Genomic DNA, 6,000 nt, shown 5'->3' on the forward strand with positions numbered 1-6,000 from the left:
ATATATGTATATATATATCTATATATATATATGTATATATAGTGGATATGGCCGCTGCTCACTTAGGCTCACACAGCACAGACTCTAGTCAGGGTTTGCACTGGCTTCCTTGATGCTTGTGCATGATTCTGCAGCTGCCCTCTCGTGTCCTCTCTCTAATAATTGCTGAAAACTCAAAGAGGCAGATAAAGAAGCCTCCTCGGGATCAATAGCAGAAGGAACTCCAACGCTGATGGTAAAGCTTCGTAATGATGATGCTGAAAGGGAACTGGGGTCTCCATGGTGATGAGAGGCTGGGGACCAATGGGAGCTGAAGGCGGAGCAGGACTTGTGGGGAAAACTCATGGGAGTTGGGAGTCATTTAACTATTTGTTTGCTTCATGAAAATTTAGACACCAGCTTAACTACATTGCACAGGATGTATTGATATTATCATTCTTGCTGACATATTCTGGAAGCTTTCAGCCCCACCAATACTGCCCTGCCCAGGACTTCTGCAGCTGAGAGTTCCTGTGTCAGTAGGGTCTGATATTTGTACATAGGTTATACATATATGTGTACATATGTGCCTCAATGAACATTGCCTGTCCACCTGGTCGTGGGTGTACATAGACTTCATAGAGCTCCACAGTCTTTTGTAAATATTGACACAAGTAAATAAGTATATAAATATATATTACTGAGGATTTATTTTAACATCATTCTGTGTGAAATGAAAAAAATAAAATTTTTGACAGACACTGATGGCTTCCACCTTCTTTCTTGTCTGCTTGGTTATCCTCCCTACAACATGCGAGTGTGCCTGCCTCACCCTCACTCCGGTTTCCCCGCTGGAGACCAGGGCGGGACAGGAGAGGGCTCTCCTCGATGCATCAGGGAGCATCTTGGCTGCGTGCCCGCCTGCCCTTGACTGAGAGCCCAGGCTAAGAAGCAAGACTAACGCAGGCATGCGGGTGGGAGAGGGGTGCGCGTGTTTGAGATCTCCGCCCCCGCCGCAGCAGCACTTCCTGCGTGTTCCATGGAGCTGGGGCATGTGTGGGGACAGGGGACCCAGCGTGAAGGCCAGAGGCAGTCCGGGAGTCATTTAACTGCAGCTGCACCCAACTGTGCAGGCCTCGTCCTCAAACCCACCCCCATTTCTGCCCATAACTGCTGGTGCCCAGGGCTCTGGATCAGCCGTGCTCTCAACTCCCAAGCGAGGAGAATGCCCACCTTTGCCCCCCGAGAAGGATGGGCCTGTTTCTCCAGCTATCAGCAGCACCTCCTTGGAGGAGATCCTGACACAGACGCGCACACTGCTGAGGCACATCTGTCTGATTTCCTCTGAGGCCTAATCTAGTTCACAACCGGACTCCCCAGCATTCAGGAGGCCCCAGAGAGGCCGTGGTGTGGAGTGTGACCACGGGGAAGTCCTTGCCCTCAGCCACCACAGGCACATTCCACCCCTATCCACCCCTACCCACCCTCACCCCTGCCCCCACCCAAGCCTCTTGTTAAAGGTCTTCACCATCTGCCATGCTCTGCCCCTAGGAAACTGACCAACCAAAGCAGCTGGTCTCTCCACCATGAACTCACCTTCAGAAGGGTATGTTTCTGGGCATCGGGCACAGAGGTGACAAGGGATAGGGTGGTAAAAAGACAAGAAACATCTGGGACAACTGCTGTTGCAGGTCCTTCACCTGTAGCAGCAGCTGGGCATTTCCTCCGGCATGGGGTGGGAACAGTGAACTAGCTGAAAGAGCTCTATGCCTCTGCAGAGTAGCCCCAAGCTGACGAATGGGGCCAGGGCTTCTTGCTCCAAAGAAATGGGAAACTGAGACGATCCTTCCTGCTCATTTCTCCTCTGGGCATGAAACTCTTGCCTTCAAGGAGCTGAGGTGTGAGAGCTGGGGAGAGTTTTGTCTGTCCCTGACTGTTTAGATCTTGTTAGGCAAATAGGGTTAGACCTTGTTAGGTAAAAGCGAGGGGAAAAGGGAGGGAAAGGGAGTAGGGATATGTGGAAGCTATAACATCAAAGTCCTCATTCTTTTTCTTTAAAGATGGAGTCTTGCTATGTTGTCCAGACTGGGTTTGAACTCCTGGGCTGAAGTGATCCTCCAGCCTCAGCCCCCTGAGTAGCTGGGACTACAGGCATCCACCACTATGCCTGGCAAGGTCCTCGTTTTTCTCTCCACTTTGTGGGAGCTCAGCTAGTTCAAGTGTAGACCACCCATGTCCTTTATGCACACTGAACCCTTTCCTGCCTGGCCTGGGACATCTGCCCTGTACACTCTTCACCACAAAGTTCCAAACCCTGGGCCAGTAATTCCCAATCAAGAGTGGTGTTTGATGGGGTGGCATGCAAGGGGGAGATCCCTCCTAGTCCGGGGGCTCATGTGGTGGGCAGGAGGAGCAAAGCTGAATTGGTACAACTGAGAAACAATATTAACGCTGGAGAAAGAGAATGGCCCTAGAGCCAAAGGCTTGAGTCGAATCCCAGCTCTGTTACTCACCAGCTCTCTGACCCTGGGGCAGACTCTCTTTGAGCCTCAGTTTCCTCACTTCTATGAAGAGAATCACGTTGCCTACCTTATCCTGTGAAAATTAAATGAGTGTCTGATGCATAGTAGGTGCCTAATAAAAACATGTGAATGTGTCCTCTCTCTTCGATTCCCATACCCTAAAGATCCATGTGGGGCAGGATATCTGAGATGTAAAAGTTGAGCGATTTTCAATCTTTTCTGGTCCTAACGCGGGCCAAGGTGTACAAGGATTAATTCCAGAGGGTCTAGAAACCTCCTGAAATTGTGTATGACATGTTGTGGTGTGGTCATTTTTCTGTAAGGAATGTTCACAGTTATCCATAGCCCTCCAAATTAAAACTATTGGTGAAACTTAGACCCCTCATCTTCTCCCCAGTGTCCAGGAAGGGAAAGTAATTTGCCCAGAGTCATTTTCATTTATTCAAAAAGAATTCATTTATTCAAAAAATATTTTTGTGCCCAATGCTTAGGATCCTCTGCCCTTGTGGGTCTTCCAGCTAAGAGGGGAAGACAGAAATTCACTCTCAGTGAGTTAGTGGCTGACACAGAGCTAGACCCAGCTCCTGCTCCAAGACTCCTCTTTCCATTAATCTGTCCCTTGTGCAGTAGCTGCGCCTGGGTCTCAGGCCCTAGAATCCGGACCTGAAATCTCCCCACGGTGGTTTAACACAGCAGTCAAGGAAAGACCACATATTTTGACATGAAATTAATGCTATTTAAATGATATGCAAATGAGGCAAGTCTGCATCTTTTTGATCCGTGGACTGGGGCATTTCTCAATCTGACTGTCAGCTCTCATTATCCTCTCTTTTTTGTTCCTTTAGGCCACCTCCCCCCCCCCAACACACACATTTAGGTCAGGAAACAACATGCTCACAAATCATTGGCTTATCAAGAAAAGATCAAGGCTCTTTGGCCCTGTACCTATTCCAACCTGAACATCAGCCAGGGCTCACGTAGTCACAGTGGTGGTCAAGATGGCCATGTCGTTGGGACAGCAGAGCTATAGCCATGTTCTTGTACCCCTTTTCCCCTGTATCTTTCACTGGCCCTACAAGAGACCTCTAATCTCCACTTCTGGAATCAGATGGGCCTCAGGTGCAGCTGGCCTGAGTCACCTGAGTTAAATGGCCCATGGTCAAGGTGCCATACATCTCCTAATACCTTTTCCCACAGGTCTCAGACAAGTTGCCCTCCAGAGCCTGCCCAGCCCCATATCAGCCCTAGGGACACACCCCCTCCATATCCCAAGGACTAGAGCTCCAAAGGTTTCCTATAGGCTTCCCAAATTCTAAGGAAGGCAGACTTGTTGCCTTAGTAAATGTCAGGCCTTGGAGTCGAGGCTGGGTTCCATTTCTGACTCTACTGTATAGTATATTGCCTATGTGATCTTAACAAGGGAGTTAACATTTCTAAACTTCTGTTTTTCTGTCTCAACTTCAGATTAAAATACCTACCTCACAGAGTCAGCATGAACGTAAAAAAAAACATTTATATCTATAATATCCATATTTACACAAAGTACCCTGCATGTGTCAAGGGCTTACTTAGTGCCAGAAGCTCTGCAAAGCTTGACATGCATTGTCTCATTTAGTTATCACGACAGTCTTATGGAGTGGGTGTTATTATCTATATTTTGCATATTAGAAAACTGAACCTCAGAGAGGTTACATAGGTAGCCCAAGGTCATGCAGCTAAATAACTGGCAGAGTCTTTGTGAGGCCAAAGCCCATACTCTTAACGAGTATTATAATCAATAGATGTTAGTCCTTCTGCCACCACCACCTTCATGAGTTTGAGGGCACATAGATAAGTCTTAAAAGAAGACAAACAAGAAAACCTCATTTGCCCTAAGGAGCCTTGATACAACCGAAATAGCCACCCCTAGCCTGGGTGAGCTAGGATGGGGATGGCTTCAGTCTTGGCTCTAAGCCCCATCTTGTTGAGCCCTGGGAAATGGCATCAGAGACCTGGGGCATAGAGAAAGGCACCAACCCGGGGAAGAATCATCTCACTCCCCTTGTGGCAGAGGAAGCCAGATCAGGCAGGGGGCCTGGCCAGAGTGCCACTGTTCTAAGCCTCACCCCAGGGGTGTTAAGTGAGTGGCCTCCTACCAAATGCTGGAGGACCCCAGCTGAGCCCCACCCTGTTCCTGGCACCAACACCCCATTTCCGCCCCCAGGCACCTAAGTGTCCAAGGCAGCAGGTAACAGGCACCTTGCCTACCCTTTCCACAGCCCATCCATGCAGACTGTGGCATGCCCAGCATCCTTGCTCCAGGCGGGACCAGACCTTCCAGCAATGCTTTCCCCTCCCCCTCCCCCTGCTCCCCCAGCTCCGGGTGCCCCTCCCACCCACAGTGCTTCAGATGGTGGCTGTGGCTGAATGGAGCTCTCCTCCTCCTCCTGCCAAGAGTGCAGGGGGATAGACACGCCTCAGGGAAAACAGACAGGAGCACAGTCAGACCAATATGCACAAAGTCTTGGGACCTACTTTCATCATTCTTTGCCTAACCCTGGGTCCTTGAACCTTGGAAGCTACCAAATCAAGAGTAAGAGAGTTTCCTTGTACAAAGTAGGTATCCAGTAAATATGCTGGAACAGTGATTCAAACTCAACTAAGACATAAGGAGCACCAGCCACGTGCAGGCATCGCACTGGGCGGTTTGCCTGCGTTATGTCATTTAACTCTCACAACGACTCTGAGACCATGGTCACTATCTCAGTTTTTGGATGAGAAAATCGAGGCTCGGAGAAGCAAAGTAATTGCCATACTCACACAGCTAATGAGAGGCAAATCTGCGATTCGGAATCAAGACAGCTCGAAGCCATCTGTGATGGGTAATATTAGGTGTCCGCTTGACTGGATGGAGGGTTGCCTAGATGACTAGCGAAGCACTGTTGTTGAGGGTGTTTCCAGAGGAGAGTGACGTGTGTCAGTGGACTGAGAGAGGAAGACCCACTCTTAATGTGGGTGGCACCATCCAGCGGGCTGAGCGTGTGCCTAGGACAAAGCAGGCAGAAGAAGGGGGACGCTAAGCTTGCGTGGCTTCCTCGCACACTCTTTCTCCCTGCTGGAACAGGCTGTCTTTTCCTCCTCCTGCCCTCGGACATCAGACTCCAAGCTTTGCAGTGTTTGGACTCCAGGACGTATACCCGTGGCCTCTTGGCTTTCAGGCTTTTAGCCTCAAACTGGGGGCCACACTGTGGCTTCCCCAGTTCTGATGCCTTTGGACATGGACTGAGCCAGGCTACTGGCCTCTCTGGGAGCCATACGACCAGCCTCTCTGGTCCTCCAGCTTGCACACAGCCTATCTTGGGACGTCACCTTAGTGATCACATGAGCCAATTCCCCCTAATAAATTCTCTCTCGTGCATATCCTATTAGTTCTGTCCCTCTGGAGAGCCCACCCTAATGCACCATCGAAGCCCTTGGTATGAAACCACAGCCACCACCCTGGGAGGGTCAGCACTCAGCT

This window comes from Propithecus coquereli, unplaced genomic scaffold (genome assembly GCF_000956105.1).
Source record: "Propithecus coquereli isolate 6110/MARCELLA unplaced genomic scaffold, Pcoq_1.0 Scaffold731, whole genome shotgun sequence".
Taxonomy (NCBI): Eukaryota; Metazoa; Chordata; class Mammalia; order Primates; family Indriidae; genus Propithecus; species Propithecus coquereli.